This window comes from Schistocerca nitens, chromosome 3 (assembly GCF_023898315.1).
Source record: "Schistocerca nitens isolate TAMUIC-IGC-003100 chromosome 3, iqSchNite1.1, whole genome shotgun sequence".
Lineage (NCBI taxonomy): Eukaryota > Metazoa > Arthropoda > Insecta > Orthoptera > Acrididae > Schistocerca > Schistocerca nitens.
In genome coordinates this window covers 580,339,087-580,363,602 of record NC_064616.1, presented here as the reverse complement: position 1 = coordinate 580,363,602, position 24,516 = coordinate 580,339,087, and the positions used below count along the sequence as shown (strand labels likewise).

Below are 24,516 nucleotides of genomic sequence, written 5' to 3'. Positions count from 1 at the left end.
CTTATTTTAAATTGGTCTAAACTTGTAAATACTTTGTCATGTCCTATATCCTTGTAAAAAGAGACCTACGGATGAATAAAGCTGCTACTACTACTACTACTACTACTATGAGACGAAATAATGTGGTGCGTGGTTTCTGTGGTCACCAAGATTGCCACGCGACAAACCAACCAGTGAAAGTACATATCCCGTTTGAAAGCGCCTCGCGTGGCGCGGAGCGATGTCACGTGATCGCACAGTAGCACACATTGGGGCATCCACTGTACGCACAGTCGCACACGACCCCCAGTAGGCGACCGTGGCACGCAGTTATCGACCGCAGAGCCTGCTTTCTCGACTTTGTGCAACTGGACACGTGTAGACTCCCGTGACTGCAAGAGTTTTGGAATACAGTCTTGTGCGTCTGTAATAATACATCGCAAAGTTATTGGAAAATTTCTACGGTTTGAAGGAGGACTTACTTGAATTGATCGCATATATTGTGAATGTGCATTTTTACATCAGTTTTCATTTCAGCATGTAATAATGAAAGATAACCATATATGTGTTATAAATACCAGATATGGACATTATACTCTACAAACGGCTGGAAAAACCACACGGCATTATCACTACAAATATGATCGTTTTCTTAGCTGTGATTATCGATAGTGTTTTATCGATATCTAGCACAGAACGAGAGTAGTGATAAGAAAGAGGCATATCTTTAAGCCACAGTGTGGCCAAACAGTTGAAATTATACGGTGGGACGCTAGTGAAAACAACCGGAAGGTATTCGTGTTGTGTATTAGAAGTGGTGTCGGGGGCGTGTGTTATTGTTTTTGTGGTACTACAGACGCGAAAGAAACGTCTGTCTCCCGCCGCTATTCTCGGCGGCGAAGGTATAGTATTCCTTTCAATATTTTCCGTGTGCAAACTGTTGGGCTCTGTTGTGCTTGTAGGGGAGGACAAGCAAAATTGTCAATGTAACAAACAGATATAGAAGCTTAATAGAAACACTCAATTGCAATAAGAAATACATCGCCACCGACCAAGTACACCCTGTTCGTAGCACGTATAATAGCCATGAGGGTGCGTAGGAAATACTTTGCTGCACGGTTTCGTCGTTATCTATCTATCCCTGCGTGAAACTTCCACAGGAATTAGAAGGCCTATCTACTAATTCATAGCATTGTAGTGCGAGTAATTTTCCAATGATAACTCCTGAAGACCGCCTATGAAGTATTATGTTCTTCCACATTACTCAGAAGCATTTGCAACTTATGATTTCTCTGGGGAATATCTATCATCAGGGGTAATATTCTTGAGTAAGCAAGAAAGAAAGTAGCTGTAACAACACATTCATCTCCACTGCAAGAGTAGGTTTCGGTTTCCGCCAGAGGGTGAGATCTGTCTATAATCAGTGACGTAATTGAGTATGCATAGAGCGCGCGAAATCGCGGATACGGTGTGGTGAAACTCTCGTGGGCTGTTTAACAAAATCCAAAACTATCCGTCCCCGCATTTGGTAGTGAAGATACTATCGTGAAAACCTGCACTGTGAAGTGCATTTAGTTAAACCTGCAAATGCATATCGCGCGTTTGCATCTATTTTTGTTGTTGCATACACCTTAATCTTGAGCTCATGCTGATAGCATAGTTGTATTTTACTACAGGAAAGCGTATTTTTGAGCCCATGTAGTGAATTGAATGTGTAGTTTTGTGTAGCTTAAGGCTGCACATATCAATGAATTGTGCTTGTAGCTGCCTACTGGGTGTTTGCCTTTGGTTAGTAGGAGATTACACTGAACACTGTTAGTTTATTTATTAAGTGATTTCTTAGGTGGTACTCGGGTTTTGGATACTAGAAACCAGTATTTTGATTTTCTAACTTGACTTTCCCCGTTATGTGATTGTAATGCGTACATCTGAAATCATTTGATGCTAAACTCAGTCTTATAACTGGGATTATTCTAACCAAATTGGATAGCTGTTCAGAGAAAAGTGTAAGTAAAAAGTAATAAATAATTCCTGTTGGTTAGCGTACTATAATCAACAACACAGCAAAAAAATTGCCGTTATTGCTCATGTCTAAAATGTAGAGTTGCCATAGATTTTGATTAATATACACTGCTGTGCCACTTGATTTTAGTATACTGTAAAGTAGGGCGTCAGTTCTTTTTTCATACAGTAAAAGATTCCAGATTTTAGTGCGTCCCTTACTTGTAAATATTTTATCGCATTTAAATTGTGTTAGCTGTATTACACACACTTCTTCAGCATCATATAAAGGCTCGCTCTGTGAAACAATTACAATGAATTTTGGACACTAGTCCGGCCTTGCGGAATATGTGGATCTGATATTTGAGGATATATTTCAGAGACAAGATCGCATTTAAATACTAATTTTGAGTTGATGACCGGTTTAACAGTACTTTGCTGTAATCTTCGAATCTGCAGTACGACATAGACACACATTCCATTTGTAAACAGTAGTAATGAAATACACAACTATATTGTTTCATATACAGGTAACATACCTCATCATTTAGAAATACAGTGTCTGTCGTACTGCAGATCCGAAGATGACAGTGAAGTACTGTTGAAACCGGTCGACGATTCAAAATAAATGTTTAAATGCAATCTTGTCTATCAAGTATGTCTTCAAGTACCACAATCTGCAGATCGCCTCTGATCGGAATGTCTCCAATGTAGAAGTAGGTGTATGTATTGATATTATCTATCAAGTTTTTCTGTTAGCACTGTGTACAGAAGACACATTAGAAAAGCTGTGTGTTAGGTTTTTTTATAGATATCGTACAGATTTAGGTGAAATTGTTTTAAAGGCACTAATGTAGAGGACTAATCTAAAAATGTACTAGACATTTTGTTGAAAAGTTTTTAATTAAATAGTGAAGCGTCCGATAATTTTCTGTTACTCCTCTTGTGTTTTGGGCTGTGTGGAAAACAGTGTGAATTGTCTGTTGCCTAATTTTCTCTATTTCGTGTTGTCTGCTCCTGATTTCAGTATAATGTCCTGCAGTTGTGCTGCTGATTAATGTGAAATCAAATTCATAAATTATTCATTTCACGTCTGGAACATAACGGAGAAGAGTGTAGTGTAGCGAACGCCTTGTTTACATTGTTATCAGGTTGAGAGATTAAAATTGTGCTGGTACTCGGACCCGAAACTGGAACTCTGAGTTAGGTCGTAGTGTGCGAGAAAGTATATCGCGGCGCATTTTATTTTTGTCACTGAAGGCAAATATGAGTCTCGGAATGTAATTTGTTAGAAAAGGCTCAGTTAACGTGCGTTCCACGGCATAGTAAAAGTTTTATTCCATCATCAGATCTTTTCAGTTTATACGCGCAAGACGCATGAAAAATTGTCTCAGTGTTTCTTGTACCGGTGCAGTTCTTGTATTTCCTAAATTACCTCATCAATTTTCAGAGACCGTAGAATGTGGTCACATTCCCCGTTACGGATTCTAGGTATTCTCAAAGGAAAAAAATCATGGATTCTGATGTGTTTCCATGTGGAGTTAAAACAGTAGCAATCGTTTAGCAGTATGCAAATGCTTTCCCACAGTGGGTTCACTAATATTTGCGTGTATATTATAAGTAAATGTCGCACTGAACATCTTCAGAAATCGTCATCTCTGTGCCATAGACGAAATTAGGATACTAAAACATGTTCAAATGTAAGAGTAATCAAATTATTAAATTTTAATCTAAAACTGAAATTTCGATAAAACTGACTTTTTACAAGCTTAGATTACGCACTACGAGCTAGTTTAATCAAGTGTGCTGATATGTGTGTGGATTGTATACCCTTTGTACCCATGGAATATGGACCAAAGTGTTCGCGTCTCTGTCGGTAATACCATCCGGTTGAAGGAATTTGTTAAATATCGAGGCTCCTGCACACGCTCCAGTACTGCATATTAAACGGCGCCCATACAATAGTTTGTGTGTGTGTGTGGGGGGGGGGGGGCGCTTTGTGGCTAGACCTGGGGATATGGTATGTTTTTAATATTTTGGAAGACGAATGCCGACTTGTCAGTAGCCAAAGAAATTTTTGAGATCCGGCCGGGGGGGGGGGGGGGGGGGGGCGCAGCCCTTGTGCGTTTTGTTCTGTTAGCATATAGGGTGATGGTTCAAATGGCTCTGAGCACTATGGGACTCAACTGCTGAGGTCATTAGTCCCCTAGAACTTAGAACTAGTTAAACCTAAGGACATCACAAACATCCATGCCCGAGGCAGGATTCGAACCTGCGACCGTAGCGGTCTTGCGGTTCCAGACTGGAGCGCCTTTAACCGCACGGCCACTTCGGTCGGCATATAGGGTGACTTTTGCATAAGCGTTGTAAGCTATTTACCCTTTAAAATCTATTTACTAACTGAACTCTGTCTATACCACATTTTTCGTACTGTAATAGTCAGTTTCGCCGAATTAGACCACAATAAGATCTAACGCAGAGAAGAGAGGGGGTGAGTCTGACGGTAGCTATCACCAATACGCGACCCGTGCCTACCAGCTGTTGCCAATGGTATAGCTACCATCCTCTGCTGTATTTTTGATCTGAAACTTGAAAGTGGCCTAATTAGGCTGAAACTGATAATTGTACTATAAACAGCATAATCTATGTACAGTGTTTTGTTCATCGAGTTATAAAAATAATTCACTGTCGCCTCTTGGTGACACAGTGCAGTCTTTCTGTATTTATCATCGTTTTCTACTGCCGTTTGCTTAAAATATTTCGCCCATTAAATAATAGTATTAAAGCCTCACGAAGAATAACTGCCCTTCTTTAATTTTAGTACTTGTTATTATCTAATTTCGAACATAAGAGCGACACGTTTTCTTAAAAATTGCGTCGTGTAACATGGTGTTGTTTCTCTCTCATCTTCCTCTTGTTAACTGAATCACAGTGTGCAGAGCTTTCGATATTTTGCAGTCCAATGTTAGAATGTAACTTCGAAGTTTATTAAGGCAGTGCGTGTGAGTTTTAGTATTTAAGGCAGACATGTACTCTGTGTGAATCAAGAAGCCAGCCTGTACATGTATCGTTCAGAATTAGTCATTTAGAAGAGACGGTAAGAACTTCCCTTCACCGATTTGATTTAGATTGACCGTTAGAAAATAATACGATTGTTTGCGTCCCATCTTCCTCAGTAGATGTTAAAATCTGTTACTATTGGTTATCCGTCTTGACTGACTGCAATGTAATTAAAAAGAATTATACCAGATGCGTTTTGATTTTATTTATAAAGCAACATCCGTGGTTATTCTGCAAATTGGATACATACATTTTTGGTTGTTAGGTTTCAAACAGCGTTTTGTTTATAAAGTTGGTGTGGAAATTACTTACGGCGTTTGTTTCCATTATTCAGAACTCTCGTAATATTAAGATGTGCTTGCTTGCCGGCCGTTGTGGCCGTGCGGTTCTAGGCGCTTCAGGCGTTAGGTTTAAGTAGTTCTAAGTTCTAGGGGACTCATGACCTCAGATGTTAAGTCCCATAGTGCTCCGAGCCATTTGAACCATTAAGATGTGCTTTATATCGCTCCCAATTTAGGATTTGCTTTTTAAAGAGAGTTGATTTCGTTGTTAGCCAAATTTTATTGTCTGTACTGTCGCTAGTATTCAAGAATTCCGTCGCCGAGCTAGTAAGCGCATAGTTTCATGAACTTGAGGTATCTGCCTCGAAACTAGCTTTTAGTCATTTTTTCTTCTTTCCTCCTTGATTTTATCAACAGATATACGTGATACACAAAACTGTGATGAGCGAGATCTGTTTATGAACATAACGAAGTTTGTTTTGCAATAAACACACTGAAAAAAAACATTCACATGGGAAAATGAGCGTTCATTATATTTCCTTTATGTAGCAATAATTATTTTTTTTTCATGTTTCTACGATCATCATCATTCGTGCAGTCCACCATAGGTTTCATATTATAGTTGTCCCATATGTAGTTACAAAAATATAAATAAAATGACTATTGATTAGCGTGAACGTTATCGTGTATCCTTATTTCCAATCTCTTTACGAAATTTTTTCGCCATTTCTTGGGATAAAGATTATGAAATTACGAAATGAGCTATTAAATATTGAAGATTTCCACAGTCATAATAAATAAGACGTTAGTATTACGTGGGAATGAAAAAAAGTATAGGCAGGGACATTCGATCCATAGACATAGTTTATGAAACCAAGCACTTACTCCCTCGGTGACGGACTCCTCGAATACTAGCGCACATACAAACCATATAAGCACGCCTAAAATTTTTAAACTCGATGTTCTCGACAACAGCTGAGAGCTGCGCCTTTCAGTTCTCACATGTTGAGGTCCTAGTCGTGCCCTACACACCCTTCCAATATGAATCAAATCGGTGAGGGGAAGTTCTTGCGGTTCCCTAGTTGGCGTAATAACTGGTAGTCACGCTCTCAAGCGAGGAAGCACGTGGCCCACCACATGCGAGCAAGGCCGACTGAAGCGTTCCCCTTACGGCGGGATGTGCAGTGGGGAAGCGTTGATCGTTACGGCAACACCGGATGTTGCTATGGAAACGGCCTCGGCACGCGGTCGGTGCCAGTTATAATCGTCTAGCACCCCTCAGCTGTCCCTCTGAGTCCCAGCTTTACTAATACTGCAGCCAAACGAGAATGTATGATTGCAAGGAAGAAACGCGCACTCGCTTCAGTCACTTAATGCAGAATAATTCATCTCATTTAATAATAATAACAAAACTCTCGTAATTACAACCAACATGTAATGTGCTCAAGCTAAATAGAAAACCTAAAATCATTTAGGGAACTTATTAGTTTATCCATGTTTGGATGATTGTGATTCCACAACTGTCATTCGATTAATGAAATGCAGCTTCAGATGCGGAGCGACTTTTTGTTACTTTATGGAGCTTTTCGACAGATCAAACTGACTCGCACAAACTTTAAAGGACTCGTAAGTAAGGCAACGTCCAGTTCAAAGTTGTGCAAAGTAATGGTTGAAATTAACGTCGATGAAAGGTACAGTAGCTTGTCATTGAAATTTATACTCCGCCTGCGTAGCTGGGTGCTAACGTGCTTGCGTCCCATGCACTGGTCCTGGGTTCGATTTCCGGCCGGGTTGGAGATTTTCTCCTCTCGGGCACTGGATGTCGTGTTGTCCTAATCATCATTTCATCCTGCTCATCGGCCGCAAGTCGCCCAATGTGGCGCCGACTGAAATAAGACTTGCATTGGCTGCCGAACCCGAATGGGACATCCCGGTCAACAGACCAACAATACCATACGATCATTTTTTAATTTTATTTCATTTTATTTATTTATTTATTTATTTTTTTGTTCATTGAAATTTATAGACGATGAGGAGGAGACAAGAGCTACATTGGCAGTGTATGTGATGGACTACCAGTATTGCATCAAAGGAGGAGGACCAATGTGGTGACAATAAGTAATCCATTGGTAGACATAAATGTACTATTGGGCATTAGTTTCAGTTACACCATGACGAATAGAAGTAAATGTCCACGCTGCGAAAACTTGGCAGTTTTGCCTTTACAGAACTGGGCATAAAGGTTAACGAAGAAGATTTAAAGACGATATTAGATTTTAAAAGTTACAGGGTTAAACGAGTGCATACGTGAACGACAAAACATATTTGCGATGGGGATTAACACTTTACATTTTTTTGAAGATACGAAAGATTGGAAGACAATGAGTGGGTTATTTTGATGATATGGATTCATAACCGTTATACGTGGTAAATTTTCGCGAAGTGACATAGGGAGATAAGCATTGTCAAGCAAAATTCTAAATAACAGTTAACTGATGCTAGACGTTTATGACGTGACAGCACTCGTCTTGTAAGAATATTATATTACTCCATGTAACTGGGGCTTTAACGGAACGGTCTGTGTATTTCTCTATTCCCCCTTTGGTGTGAACACGACGTTATACTGCTGTCTTTTCGGCTAATGCAGATAAACATCCTCTATTACTCTGCAGAAGTATTCAGCTGGGAATAAAAACTTATATAACCTAATCTGTCTTTGTAAGTTGTAACAAATTTCTCAAATTCAGTCGTCAAGAGTATGGCACAAATACGTACTTAAACGACAGATGAATTTAAATGCAATATTCCCAGGCCAATTTCTGTTGTTACATTATACTTCGGTTTCGGTTACATGGTTAACATATTTTCAGAATTCGGTAACTGGGGTGGAAAAAAAGGAAATTACTAGTGCATTGTAATGCTGAAGGACGGTGATGTATATCACACGTCGGAACATCCTATTTGAAGTTTACCACGTTTTTAATTATGCTTTGGACAATATTATGTACCTTCTTTAAGGGCAGTTTTCTCCACACTTTTCAAACTAATTGAAGTCAATAATGACTGGCTGGACATCAAACGTTCAAATAATCAACGAAACCCTTTTCGCCCTAGTCACGGCAGCTACCGACAGTGACCTGAAAATAGTACAGGGAGCCGAATGTTTAGTGATGAACATGCATAAACAATCAATCTTCCTAGGCTTACGGTGCTACTGAAAGCAACGCCCAGGACAAAATTTAATATATTTTGTGGATTTTTTCCCCGTATATATCAGGACGATACATTGACGAAAAAAAAAAAGATTGGAGGTGGAGTTTGCTGGAATGAAAGAAATAAAAAACAAATATATACAACCGATTAAACTGGCAAACACATCGTATCGTCCGCCGTAGTCCTAAAGTTAAGCCCGGTCCACACGCAACGATCTGTCTGCGCAGACGTCTGTACATACAAAAGATCGCTGCAAATGTGGTGTGTTCACACGACACAAACCCTAAGCGACTACGCTCCCCGTAAACGTCAAAAATTTAATCCAGTTATTTTGAAATATAGAAATGGAGGAAGTTCTGTTGTGGTCTGTGTTCGCAACTTGTGTTGCAAAAAACATTCAGACCAACTGCAGGAAACAGAGAAAGCGGTCAAAATGGAGTAGACAGTGGCTGCTAAAGCGAAAGCAGTTTTCTCACGTAAATCTACTGCGAGAGTTGCAGGGCGAACCTAACGACTGGCGAAATTATTTGCGGATGGATGTAGAAACTTATAATTATCTCTTAAAGCTTGTAACCCCTCATATTATGAGAAAAAGTACTTGTATGATAAGGGTAATTTCTCCTCATGAACGGCTGGCGGTAACATTAAGATTCCTAGCAACAGGAAGGAGCTACAAAGATTTGGAATTTTCAACTGCAATATCGAAACAAGCGTTGAGTGAAATAATACCCAACACATGTGAAGCTATTTACGCTGTCCTGAAGGATGAGTTCATGAAGGCAAGTCAAGTAAATTAAGTCTGTCAAGTTACAGATATTTTTGGTGTTGTAGACGTGTTTGAAACACAGTAGGCCTATATTATTAGAGATTATATACCTACATAGCCAATGAGCTATGGTTTACTTTGTTTCTGAGTAGGCATTTTCAGTTCGCTACTGTGTAGAAGCATCCTGTTACAAACTTTTGTTCCAGCATACAAAACTCCACTCTTAATTCTAGACAGAGATTCGTTATCTACCTGAAAAGTTTTACTTGTAGTACTGTGGTTGTGAATACTATAGTTAATCTCTAAGTTACTATTGTATGCTACTGTCTTTTTGTCTCTGTCACTATGTCCGCATCTCGTGGTCGTGTGGTAGCGTTCTCGCTTCCCGCGCCCGGGTTCCCGGGTTCGATTCCCGGCGGGGTCAGGGATTTTCTCTGCCTCGTGATGACTGGGTGTTGTGTGATGTTCTTAGGTTAGTTAGGTTTAAGTAGTTCTAAGTTCTAGGGGAGTGATGACCATAGATGTTAAGTCCCATAGTGCTCAGAGCCATTTGAACCATTTGATCTCTGTCACTATATTCTTTACTTTTTAATCTTCCACAAACATGGGTGGCTTCTATATATTTCAATGAATACACTTACAAACTCTCGAGAACACTGACGAATATCAGCCATTTTAATGCCCTGTGCGCACAAATACAAACACTAGACTGAGCAAACAGCTGTTTCGCGCCAGATTTGCGGCGATCTCCTGTCCACACGCTCCAACTTGTCTGCGCAGATGTGGTTTGAACCCACAGATTTGAGAGATTTCGCTCAAACCTCCAACTTCCAGGTTTGCACACACCTCAGGTTGGTCAAATCTTCTGTCCACACGCGACGATCTGTCTACGTAGATGTGATATGCGCAGACATTTAAGCAGACAGATCGTTGCGTATGGACGGGCCTTTAGTTTTGTTACTTTTCTGCGCGACATTGGATGGAACAATATAGCGGAGAGATCACAGAGTTCACGAGACTTGCACAATCGTGTATAATTAAGAAAGAAAGAAATACTTTCTGTAGATTGAAAAAAAGTATTTGTATGTCGACATTAAAACAAACTATATCAGTCACACACGTACAATGTACAAAAACATCACAGAATAGCATAATGAAATTTGAACACCTAGGTTAGTGTGGGCCGGTTTGAAACTTCCTGGCAGATTTAATACTACGTCTCGGACGGTGGCTCGCACCCGGAATCTTACCTTTCCCGTTTCGGCTTAGGCACGACTCACAACCCATCCTCCCAGTTTCACATCTGCCTGCAACTCACTCGTTTTTAATCTCCATGGAAGTTTGAAAACAGCGCATACTCGGCTCCAGATTGAAACATTAATTCTGGAAACAGTCCACTCTGTTGTGGATAAACCATTTCTCCGCAATATCCTTTCTTCCAGCATTGCTAGTCCTGCAAGTTTCGCAGTGAAGCTTCAGTGAAGTTTGGGCGGTGGAAGAGCGTTGCTGGCAGAGGTGAAGCTGTGAAGGCGAGTCGTGAGTAGTGCCTGGATAGCTGTCAGAAAGAGCATTGCCCGTGAGGGCCAAGTTCCAGGTTCGAATCCCATTCCGGAACATTATTTTAATCTGCCATGAGATTTAATCACAAGATATGCTTGACATGTAGTATCATGATATGCCTATGAAACCGAAAGCGTTATACTTTGGTGAAAGCATTTTATAGTCAGTTGTTTTCTGCACAAACGAATTAGAACTGTTTAGCCGGAGATTAAAACACTACTTTCGCTACGTCCATGAATCCTTGCATTCTACGCCAGAGCAGTCTTGTGCATCTGGCTGTTACAATCGCATCTGTGAATTCACAGTGATTCGAGGTGGAGTTTGCTGGAATGAAAGAACTGAAAAACAAATATATACAACCGATTAAACTGGCAAACACATCGTATCGTCCGCCGTAGTCCTAAAGTTAGTTTTGTTACTTTTCTGCGCGACATTGGATGGAACAATATAGCGGAGAGATCACAGAGTTCACAAGACTTGCACAATGGTGTATGCCCTGAGGTGACAAAAATCTTGGGATAGTGATATGCACATAATATACAGATGGCGGTAGTATTGCGCACACAAAGTATAAAAGAGCAGTGCATTGGCAGGTTGCCGGGTGATTATGGCCACACGACGGGAATTAAGAGATTTAAAGCGCGGAATGCTAAATGGATGTAGACGCATGGGGCACTTCATTTCGGTAATCGTTGGCGACTTTAATGTTCTGAGATCCATAGTGTCAAGAGTGTGCTGAGAATACCAGATATCATGCACTACCTCTCACGACAGTGTAGAGTTCTCAATGATAATACACAGGCAACACTGCCTGAAATAACCGTAGAAAGCAATGTGGGACGTACGACGAACGTATCTGTTAGAACAGTGCGGTTAAATTGGGTGTGAATAGACTATGGTAGCAGACGACTGACGCGAGTGCCTTAGCTAACAGCACGACATCGTCTACAGCGGTTCTCCTGGGCTCGTAACCATATCGGTTGGACCCCCTAGACAACTAGAAATCCGTGACCTGGTCAGATGAGTCCCGATTTCAGTTGGTGAGAGGTGATGGTAGGGTTCGAGTGTGGCGCAGACACCACCAAGCCATAGACCCAAGTTGTCCCAAAAAAAAAAAAAAAAAAGGTTCAAATGGCTCTGAGAACTTAGAACTACTTAAACCTAACTAACCTAAGGACATCACACACATCCATGCCCGAGGCAGGATTCGAACCTGCGACCGTAGTGGTCGCGCGGTTCCAGACTGTAGCGCCTAGAACCGCTCGGCCACACCGGCCGGCACCCAAGTTGTCACCAAGGCACTGTGCAAGCTGGCGATGGCTGCATAATGCTGTGGACTGTGTTTACACGGCGTGGAATGGGTCCATTGGTCCAACTAAACCGGTCATTGCTTCAAAATAGTTATGTTCGGCTACTTGGAGACTATTTGCAGCCATTCAACGATGGAATTTGTATGGGTGACAATGCGCCATGAAACAGAGCGATTGGTTTGAAGAACATTCTGGGCAATTCGAGCGAACGATTTGGCTACCAAGATCGCCCGACATGAATCGTATCGAATATTTATGGGACTTATCGAGAGGTCAGTCGTGCACAAAACCCTGCATCGTCAACACTTTCGCAATTGCGGACGGTTGTAGAGGCAACATGGCTCAATATTTCATCAGGGGACTTCCAACGAACTTGTTGAGTCCATGCCCCGTTGAGTTTCTGCACTACGCCGGGCAAAAGGATGCTTCAAATGTCCAAATGGCTCGAGGTACTATGGGACTTAAGGTCTGAGGTCATCAGTCCCCTATACTTACAACTACTTGAACCTAACTAACCTAAGGACATCACACACATCCATGCCCGAGGCAGGATTCGAACCTGCGACATTGGCGGCAGCGCGATTCCGGGCTGAAGTGCCTAGAACCGCAGGTCACAGCGGCCGGCTGGCAAAAGGAGGTCCGGCACGATATTAGGAGGTATCCCATGACTTTTGTCACCCCAGTGTGAATATCTGTGGAAGTACACTACCGTTATTCAGAACGGATGCATGTTCTACGCTTCATTCGTTTTTTGAACTTCAAAAAACTATCAGTACCATTTTATAGACTGTTGTATTGGTACATATCTCTTTACCAAACTTTTAATTTAATTTTAATTTTTGTCTGATGGATGGGAAAGGGTTTAACGAAGTACGGTATGCAGTTCTCATTACCCGGTATTTAACATAACTAAACACTGCAATTCACGTACTTACAATGCACGTATTCATTTAACCTATCATTCCCAATGTATTTGTTGGGTACGTCCAGTAATTTATAGTATCATTTGCTTAACTAGATTTTAATGAATGAATCAAACCACCAGACTTGCAAAGCTATATTCCTCAGATAACGTGTCATTTTAGGCACGTTTTTCTCAGAATCACCACCACCAAACTACATAATCCTGCAATATTCATTTTTCGCTACACGTTTAGTACCTTACTCTTCGTTGGTATTTTAAACGTTGTACTAGTACCGAAAAAAAGATGCAATAGTATGTAGCTGGTATCACTGCCATGTCATTCACCGTTTGACAACGGTCATAACTCCGGAGTATTGATGTAAAGTTACTTCTCTTAGTGTCTTTTCCGTAAGCTTACTGATTTTCCAGGCCATCTCTGATACAGTTTGGTTCACTATAAGTTCATAAGAGGAAAGTATGTTTTGACCACGGCCCCTGTTATGTCTGTACGATCACAAGGTAAACTGCCTTCCGTCTTTTATACAATAGCAAGTGGCTCATTCGGTCGGTGCCAGACTATAAATCCAGAGATTCCTCCTTCAAGCCCCAGTCAGACGAAGATTTTTTTCTGTATGTATAACCTATTTCACCTGTAGCAGTGAATTAATATTGTGAAAAATGTCATGCCACACCGTATTTGAAGTACACTTTGAGCTGTACGTAGCACTATATCAGGCAAAATAAGTAAGTTCAGAGGAAAGCAAGGCATACCACTTCCAACAGGACCATGCGTAGTAAAGTAATGTGATTTTCAAACCAACCTGCGTGTCAATGACAATGCTTCTATCAGCGCAGTCAGTGCAACGAATCACTGAAAACACACATTGACTAAAATTTAAAGACGCTTTGTCGATTCTCATGTGAAGCGAATAAATGTCAAACAATTGCAATTTATTAATAATCGTCCACATCTGCTGGAAAAGAAATGATGTAGCGTGACGATTTTTGGTTGTGAATGTTGCCTAGGGAAACTGGGCTGAAATGACCGAAATGCGTTCGCTTACTTACAATGTATTGACACCCAGCCATTATAAATTGGACAGTTGTGTAATGACGCCAACGCATCCTTACAGAAAAGGTGACAAGTGTACTGTCAGGTGATTCCGAGGTACCAGGTACCGACCCATGTTAGTACGTGGCGTAGCCTCCACGGGCGGCAAATCGCACGAGTCATTTCACATTCCATCGTTTTCCACACGTCCAGGATCGAAGACAAGTCCGGAGATCGTGCTGGCCAGGGAAGTTGTTGGACGTCTTGCAGAGCACGTTGAGTTTCACGGGCGGTGTGTGTGAGAGTATTGTCCTGTTGAAAAATCACACAACCTTCCTGTTGCAACAATGGCAAAAACACGGGACTAACAACATTCTGCATGTACCAAGGGCTGGTTAGCGTTCCCTCCTCCAAAAACACCAAAGGCGAATGAGAGTTGTACGTAGCTTATCGTACCCCAAACCATAAGCCTGGGTTGGGGCCAGTGTGTCTTGGACGAATGCAATCGACGAGACAGCACTCAATAGGTCTACGTCACACTCACAATTGACGCTCACATGCGTGCAGGCAGAATCTGCTTTCATCGCTGAAGACTACGGCGCGCCATTGCATCTTCCAAATGGTCATCTGAAGGCACTAGTCAAGCCGTGCACGTCGATGCCGTGGCGTGAGCAGAAGACGGGCCAGAGGTGCGTAGTCCCACTGCTAATAACGGTACCACAACAGTTTGTGTTGACACGTCTGGGCTCAGATGCCATCTTATCTGTGCTGCCCTTACAATACGTCGATCCTTCTGTGCTGCATCTTCGTCCAGAGCCTCATCTAAAGATGTGAGAATGTTCGCGTGACGACTGATACCAGCATAGTTGCACAACTGATGCACAACGTCCATCTTGGGTAGCAATTTTCCGAAAGGACCATGACGCCACTCGGAAATCAGTACCCAGAACAACCACCTCTGGTCGTAATAACGGCCTTGATACACTAGGGCATTGAGTCAAACAGAGCTTCGATGGCGTGTACAGGTTCAGCTGCCCATGCAGCTTCAACACGATACCACAGTTCATCAAGACTAGTGACTGGCGTATTGTGACGAGCCAGTTGCTCGGCCACCATTGACCAGACATTTTCAATTGATGAGAGATCTGGAGAATGTCCTGGCCAGGGCAGCAGTCGAACATTTTCTGTATCCAGAAAGGCCTGTACAGGACCTGCAACATGCGGTCGTGCATTATCCTACTGAAATGCAGGTTTTCGCAGGGATCGAATGAAGGGTAGAGCCGCGGGTCGTAACACATCTGAAATGTAACGTCCACTGTTCAAAGTGCCGTCAATACGAACAGGAGGTGACCGAGACGTGTAACCAGTGGCACCCCATACCATCACGCCGGGTGATAAACCAGTATGGCGATGACGAATACACGCTTCCAACGTGCGTTCACCGCGATGACGCCAAACACGGACCATCATAATGCTGTAAACAGAACCTGGATTCATCCGAAAAAATGACGTTTTGCCATTCGTGCAGCCAGGTTCGTCGTTGAGTACACAATTGCAGGCGTTCCTGTCTGTGATGCAGCGTCAAGGGTGACCGCAGCCATGGTCTCAGAGCTGATAGTCCATGCCGCTGCAAATGTCGTCGACCTGTTCGTGCAGATGGTTGTTGTCTTGCAAATGTCCCCATCTGTTGACTCAGTGATCGAGACATGGCTGCACGATCCGTTACAGCCATGCGGATAAGATGCCTGTCATCTCGACTGCTAGTGATACGAGGCCGTTGGGATCCATCACGGCGTTCCGTATGACCCTCCTGAACCCACCGATTCCATATTCTGCTAACAGCCATTGGATCTCGACCAACGCGAACAGCAATGTCGCGGTACGATAAACCGCAATTGCGATAGGCTACAATTCGACCTTTATCAAAGTCGGAAACGTGATGGTACGCATTTCTCCTCATTACACGAGGCATCACAACAACGTTTCACCAGGCAACGCCGGTCAACTGCTGTTTGTGTATGGTAAATCGGTTGGAAACTTTCCTCATGTCAGCACGCTGTAGGTGTCGCCACCGGCGCCAATCTTGTGTGAATGCTCTGAGAAGCTAATCATTTGCATATCACAGCATCTTCTTCCTGTCGGTTAAATTTCGCGTCTGTAGAACGTCATCTTCGTGGTTTAGCAATTTTAATGGACAGTAGTGTTGTTACGCGCTTACTGTATCTGGCTGTTAACAAATCGATTGCCAAGTTAATAAACAGGACGGCGTAGCTGTAACTTAGCCCGCACTATTTACATTGTATTGTATGTTAATCGGGGACCTAGAAACGACGGACAGGCTCCGTCCCCGTCGCAGCCTCGGTGGTCCACAACCCCACGACGAGTATCGTAGTCCACTTCACCCCTCCGCCACCCCACACCGAACCCAGGGTTATTGTGCGGTTCGGCCCCCGGTGGACCACCCAGGGAACGTCTCACACCAGACGAGTGTAACCCCTATGTTGGCGTGGTAGAGTAATGGTGGTTTACGCGTACGTGGAGAACTTGTTTGCGCAGCAATCGCCGACATAGTGTAACTGAGGTGGAATAAGGGGAACCAGCCCGCATTCGCCGAGGCAGATGGAAAACCGCCGAAAAACCATCCACAGACTGGCCGGTTCACTGGACCTCGACACAAATCTGCCGGGAAGATTCGTGCAGGGGACCAGGCGCTCCTTCCTGCCCGGAAAGCCGTGCGTTAGACCGCACGGCCAACCGGGCGGGCCACTATTTACATTATGTAGTCTACCTGTTGCTGACACACTGTCTGTCGTCCTAGAGCTAAACGCTCAGTCTGCTGCATTCCAAAGAAAGATTACAGAGACGACAGCTATCAAATAAGTCGCAAATGAAGGACAACTCAAGTGAAGTGTAAATGTATTGGGCTTCAGCGCGGGATAGCCGTGCGGTCTGAGACGTCTTGTCACGGTCCGGGCGGCTCCCCCGTTGGATGTTCGAGTCCTCCCTCGGGCGTGGGTGTGTATGTTGTCCTTAGTGTTAGTTAGTTTAAGTTAGGTTAAGTAGTGTGTAGGCTTAGGGACCGATGACCTCATCAGTTTGGTCCCCTAAGAATTCACACTCATATTTTTATTGGGCTTCCCACTGAATGAATATCCAAGAGTGAAACTGGAGATGATCAGTAGACGTTAGTTAATTATATAGGGGGCCCAAAATTTTCGCTCTCAAAATACCACACCGCAATTCCCTGCAAAGTAACAATATAAAAATGTCTCCACCAAAATTCCATACCGCACATCTTTTCGATAGAAAAGAAAGTCATTTGGCACACTGTAATCACATGTACGACAAGAAGCTTCATTCAAGACTACACTGAAGTGACAAAAGTCGGGGGATACCTCGTAATATCGTGACGGGCCTCCTCCTGCCTGTCGCAGTGCAGCAACGCGACGTGACGTGGACTCAACAAGCCGTCGGAAGTCCCCAGTAGAAATACTGAGCCGTGCTGCAACTACAGCCGTCTAAAATTGCGAATGTGTTGCCGGTGCTCGATTTTGTGCACAAACTCACCTCCCGATTATGTCACATTAATGTTTGGCGATATGGGCGGCCAAATCATTCACTAGAAATGTCCAGTGTTCTTCAAACCAGTCGCGGAAAATTGTGGCCCGGTGAAGTGGCGCATTTTCACCCATGAAAATTCCAATGTCGTTTGGGAACATGAAGTCCATAAATGGCTGCAAATGGTTTCCAAGTAGCCGAATATAACCATTTCCAGTCAGTGATCGGTTCAGTGGGATTAGAGGACTCAGTCAGCCCATACCATGTAAATACAGCCCATACCATTACGGCGCTATCACCAGCTTGCACAGTGCATTGTTGGCAATCTGAGGCCATGGCTTCGTTAGGTATGCGCCACACTCGAACACTACCATCAGCTCTTACCAACTCAAATCGGGAATGCTGCTATTCTCTGTCGTTATGTGAAGGTCGTCGGTAACTGCGTTGTCCGTGGTAAGAGGTAATGCTTGAAAGTTGATATTTTGGTACACTCGTGACCCTGTGGCTCTCGGAATACTGAATTGCCTGACGATTCCCGAAATGCAATGTCCGATGCTTCTAGTTCCAACTACCATTCCATGTTCAAAGTCTGTTAATTCCCGTCGCGTGGCCATAATCACGTCGCAAAAGCCTTTTTCGCATGAATCACGTAAGTACAAATGACAGCTTCGCCAGTGCACTACCCTTTTATACCCTTTTGTGTACGTGATACTACCCCCATCTGTATATGTGGATATCGCTATCCCATGACTTTCGTCTCCTCAGTGTATGTCACTGTGAAGCCCACTTAGTACCATGGATAGAGTTGTGTGCTAGAATGCGCGAGTTCGATCGAACTTTAACTTCCATGTCTGATTACTTTACGAATGAGTTAATGTGTTAGATATTTGACGTTAAGCGCGTAACGAGAGTAAATTTTGAAAACGTTTGAAATTTTATTTGCAGTTTGTTGGAAGTCACTAAGTGCTCTCATTATGAAACTTCGAATGAATATGCCGCGGGGGGTTAGCCGAGCGGTCTAGGGGGCAGCAGTCATGGACTGTGCGGCTGGTCCCGGCGGAGGTTCGAGTCCTCCCTCGGGCATGGGTGTGTGTGTTTGTCCTTAGGATAATTTAGGTTAAGTACCGTGTAAGCTTAGGGACGGATGACCTTCGCAGTTAAGTCCCATAAGTTTCACACACATTTGAACATTTTTGAACCGAATGAATATGATCTGGATAATCTGCGCTCCATTTTAAGTGAAATCTGGTTTTTCACGCATCTCAGTATTTACGACTTCGTGTCTCCTAAACAACGTGTCGTAGAATGACATAATTTTGCAGGTACATTCAATGACATATTTGGATACTGACTGCAAACTGCATTACGAATAGAGTCGGTAGTAAAGTAGTAATACATTAAAACTTCATGCCAGATGTTACCGTTGTATAGTATAAACGGCAAGATTGTAGTAAGCGATAAACTTTTTTCGTTTTATCATTTTGTGTGTGTGTAGGGGGCGTGAGAAAAAGTTTCGTAAAGTTGTGAAATTATGTGCAAAGTTAGTTGGAAGTCGCTAAGTGCTTCCATTCTCAGATAATCAATAAGCGTATAAAGTCCGGGTTTTTTCACGCCGTCAGTTACGATGCCTCAAGATACGCACACAGTTTCTAACAGTAATACTTGTCTTATTGTGTTAAACTTTTACCATAAGATTATACTTCTTAATGAGTAGATAATGACAGCATTTCAAATTTTTACATTCGGTCCGTAATGACGGAGAAAATTTCCATATTTGTCTTCCCACTGGGAGCTATTACATAGGCAACGTACAGCTGATACCGGGTTTCGGAATAGTCGCTTAGTAATGTAGACACGTAACCTACAACTACATATTTTTAACGCTGAACAGAACAATAATTGGTCAGATATCTCAGAAATATTCGTGAATAGTAATAATCGGTCAAAAACAAATGGGCCTGACATGGCACAGAAATAACTACAAAACGTATCAATGTGCAGATGTTAAACATTCATACTATATTCAGTAAGAGCGGCCGGTTGTAATATTTTAAATACGCCAACTTTTACAGCATGTCTGTCACAAAACATACAAGGCGTGCCCCCCCACCCCTTTTTTTTTTAAGGAACTACCGTTTTGAAATAAAAATAAACCTAGTAGACTTTTCTTAGCAATTTCACTTTTACGTGAAAACATGTACCGTAATCTACTTTTCTACATAATTCCCACCAGTATTAAGGCACTATACAACCAGCTTTTGAATAACGTCCTCGTAGAAACCTGCTGCCCGATTGGGCAAAAGCTGCATAATACACACTTCTTGACACTTGAGGAGACTCGTCATACAATATCGAAATCCTAAAGCGTCCTTTCTGTCTCACTTTTAATCAACTTAGTGCACGGAATCGTAAGTAATCACTGAAGGTCGCCCACTTCGTTCCCCGTCGTGCACATTCGTACGACCGAGCGAGGTGGCGCAGTGGTTAGCACACTGGACTCGCATTCGGGAGGACGACGGTTCAATCCCGTCTCCGGCCATCCTGATTTAGGTTTTCCGTGATTTCCCTAAATCGTTTCAGGCAAATGCCGGGATGGTTCCTTTGAAAGGGCACGGCCGATTTCCTTCCCAATCCTTCCCTAACCCGAGCTTGCGCTCCGTCTCTAATGACCTCGTTGTCGACGGGACGTTAAACACTAACCACCACCACCACATTCGTACGGCTATCTTTAAAAGCTCTCACCCATTTCCGTACCATTCCATCTCTCGTAATGTTTTCTCCATACACTTCACTAATCTCACGCCTTTAGCACTAGGAAAACAAATCACAGCGCATATTTCACTATCGGCGGAATTCTCAATCGGAAGAGGCTTTTCAAATACAAATAAACGTAAAAACGTCGAATATTGGTGAAAATTATGTAGAAAACTAGATAAAAGTGCAGGCTTTCATGTAAAAATAAAATTGCCAAGCAGAGTTTCCCTTTTTTATTTTTATTCCAAAACGGTACTTACTTAAAAACACGGCTCGTACATATTATTCGGAGCAGATGCTTAAAGCGACGTCTTGCATCTCCAAACATTTTGTGACTCGCCAGATCATGCTTCGCTGAATTCACCACAACATTGCTGCATCCACGGTTAAAAGAGCAGCATTGAAATGTACAGCCAGTTTTTCCACATTCCTATCAATGGAAAACCACATGTGGACACTTCATTCATCAAAGTGGATCGTTGCCCTCTTACACTTCCTCTTTATGCATACACACGGTGCTATGGAGATCAACTTTGATTTCTTTAAACAACTTTACGTAGCAGCGCATTCCCTGACGAAGTCAACGATATGAGCAGTTTCAGAACACTTTGCGAGTGCTTTTGGAGAGTTAGAATGACGATGAATATTTAATCGTTCTCAATAGCCCTGTGTGTGTGTGTGTGTGTGTGTGTGTGTGTGTGTGTGTGTGTGTGTGTGAGAGAGAGAGAGAGAGAGCGAGCTTTTATTCTGCATTATTCAATTCAACTCAGCTTCCCGTGAACGGAGTAAGATACCAATTAGCGCTAATAGCTGAGATTTTTCCAGGTATCCATTGATGTAGCTAGTAATAATAACAGTAGTAGACTAAAAGACCTATCTCGTCGTTAAATGATGTCAGTAGCATTTGTTACAGAATTTGGCAGTAAGCTTTGTATCGGGTTGGACGCCCTACCAGTGACAATGTGTCCTGAAGAAATGTAGTGGACACTAAAGCACTAAGCATGAGAGTCGGTACTAATCGGTAGAAACAGTGACAGCGGTTACACTGGAAAATAGGTTCGGACGTAGTAGGGCGAACAATACACTTACACATTGTGTCTGTGTGATTTGCAAGGTAACTGCTTACGTAAAAGGAGCAGGGATAGACGAAGAAGAAGGTGGATGAGTCCTTCCTTCACTTTGGGAGAAGGAATATGACTGAAGGAAAGAGAGGTTCAAGTCCTCTCTCGTGTGTGTGTGTGTGTGTGTGTGTGTGTGTGTGTGTGTGTGTGTGTTGTCCTTAGCGTAAGTTAGTTTAAGTTAGAGTAAGTAGTGTGTAAGCTTAGGGACCGATGACCTCAGCAGTTTGGTCCCGTAAGATCATACCATAAATTTACAAATTTCAGACCGTTTGCAGTTTTGTTCGGTAGTAATTTGTATCAGGTCGGTTCAAAAAGGAAGGGAGATAGGTTTGCCATACCGTCGACGATGAGATCATTAGACACAAAGTTCAGGCACTGACAAGGCTGTGATGGGAAAGTAAACAGACCTTGCCTATTTCAAAAGAACCGGCTCGGTATTTAAATTGTTAAGGAAAAACTCTATCTGGTACTCCATATTAAAGGAGGAAGAATGAAGGAATTCAGAGCCATGCAAGTAATTTTGTGGCTGTATGGGACGAACGTGCTAGAGATGCTCAGGGACATGAGGAAAATGGCGACCTTGTTTTCGCGAAACGCTGTTATGGAAGTTTAAAGAACCGGTATTTACGACACACTGTAAAAGATTCTTCTGATCATGGCTTATATCTCGTGGGATAATTATAAGAACAGTTATGAGATTTGGACGCCTGTAAAGCCATACTGCGAGTAATTTTTACCGCGCTCCATCCATGAATGCAAAAGAAAATTGAGAAATTAGTACGAAGTACTCTCCTATTGTGTTGTAAACTGTCTTTTGTTGGGAGACTGTAAGACTTCGCTCGTGGATGATTTTTATGTTAGTGAGTTAAATCTTTTGAAAGTAGACACTAGTACAGTTTAACGTACCTACCAAATTGTTTCGAGAAGAAGGCGAGAGACTGATGCTATAAAACACGAGTATTGAACGCTCTTGTTACAAGTAAATCGTCATGTACTCTTTAAAATGTTATGCTTTTAAAGTGAAGGTATTTTTTAAAAAATATATATAACTGAAATAAGCCACGTGAAGAAAATATGTCAAGATAGCTGGGAGAATTTAACTGTAAGCGTTAAAGAAGCATCCAAGTGATGGGTTTCAATGAGACCCCTTGCTGTGCGGAACATGTATCGCCAACTTTCCTGCTCAGGAAGGAGGTGAGAAATTTAAAAGTTCTCAGCCCCTCTTAGTTTTGGAAGCAGTGAAACAGCGCAGAGATCACGGAGGCCGGCGTGCTAGTCCTGAAATGCCCACATACTTCCGGTATCACTCGACTTCGAATCGGTAGTCCAGACTTCGTCCTCAACGTACTGCTTGGTGGCGAGCTGGACTTGTTCTGTCGGCATCTCGAGGCAACTCTTTTACTTCTCATCCAGCTTTGCCTTGCCAGAACGCGGTGCGTAGCAAGCACAATGGTTTATTTGAAGACTACGGTGCTCAATTTTTGTTATTTATCTTTAACAAATGTAGTAAGTGTCTGTAATCGGCTCCTAGAATTAAGCAGATTTCTGCTTCATGGCACTAGGATCACTGTCTCACCATACAGCACTGCACTACAAATCAAGAATACCACGAAAAGGTATGAATAAAATATAAAATCTGTGGTATAAGAGACCAATTTGGGAGCTTATTTCCTTACTCATATGTAACGTACTAGTGTTTAACAACCATCGTGACGGAACTTCTAATTGCAAACGAAAACAAATTCGTGCCCACTTCGTGAATCTGTGACAAATCACTCATCCAGTAAAAATTTTATCGGTATTCTCGCAGCGTCATATTAGAGTAAAAATTGACCATGTGAGAATACAACTGGGATTGCATCCCAAGGAAGCCCAGACGAATGTCCCCATAGCACAGCATTGCCGTCATCGGCCTGCGTCTATGGTGCAGTGCATGTTTCGAGCAAACTTTCGCCCTGGTGGCGGCGGATTAGGACAGGACCATTGACCTTGTGTAACAAGAAACGTGATTCATCCTACCAGGCAACACGTTTCCGTTGATCCACGGTTCAGTCTCGATTATCCCATGTGCACTACAATTGTAGTTGACGATGTTATTGGGTCACATGGTAACACGTAGGGGTCGTCTGCTAAGGATTCTCATGTTCAGCAGTGTGTGCTGAACGATGTTCTCCGAAATACTTGTGTCTGAACCAGCATTATACTCTGCCGTCAGATCTGCCATGGAACACTTCCTATCTTGACCGAGCGAGGTGGCGCAGTGGTTTGCACACACAACTCGAATTCGGGAGGACGACGGTTCAAACCTGCGCCCGGCCATCCAGATCTGGGTTTTCTATGATTTCCCTAAATCGCCCCAGGCAAATTCCGGGCTGGTTCCCTTGAAAGGGCACAGCCGATTTCGTTCCCCATTCTTGACACAATCCGAGCACCTGCTATGTCTCTAATGCCCTCGATGTCGACTGGACATTAAACCTAATCTTTCTTACTTTTGCTATCCTCCTCCACAGAGTGAGCAAACCTCCAGCGTCGCCGTTTTATGATGATGCAGGGACGTACATCTTGTCACCCACAAACGGCTCCATCCTCCTTCAGCCACTTTCCAGAGATGCTTACGACAGTAGCACACAAACAGCCGACCAGTTTCATCGTTTTCGAGATGCTCGTTCTTAGGCGCCGGGCCATAACAATCTGCCCATTGTCAAAGTCTCCTATTTCGGTGTAATTCCCCATTTGCGGCCCTTATCTTACTAGAATGATTCTCCATTAGTCTCTGCTCCGCTTATTGTGTCACATGCCCGCAGCGCCACCTGGTGTCATTCAGTCTTGCGGTGGGTAGTGGTAGTAACGTTCTGACCCATCAGTGTATTTGCACAAACAAGATTATGTTACCCAGAACGCAAAAGGTTGTTAATATGTGTGGCATAGTTAAAGTAGCTTGAGACATTTGTGGGCAAG

The 24,516-nt window shown here is 42.8% G+C and overlaps 1 protein-coding gene across 1 annotated transcript in view; it reads left to right on the top strand.

Moving 5' to 3' along the window:
• Nucleotides 1-702: 702 nt before the first annotated feature.
• The window catches only part of LOC126248491 (cyclin-dependent kinase 10), a 124,557-nt gene continuing 100,743 nt past the window's right edge, over nucleotides 703-24,516 (top strand). The window contains exon 1 of the mRNA XM_049949522.1: nucleotides 703-881. The gene's annotated coding sequence lies outside the window, so the exon portion shown is untranslated. The remainder of the gene's footprint in view (nucleotides 882-24,516) is intronic.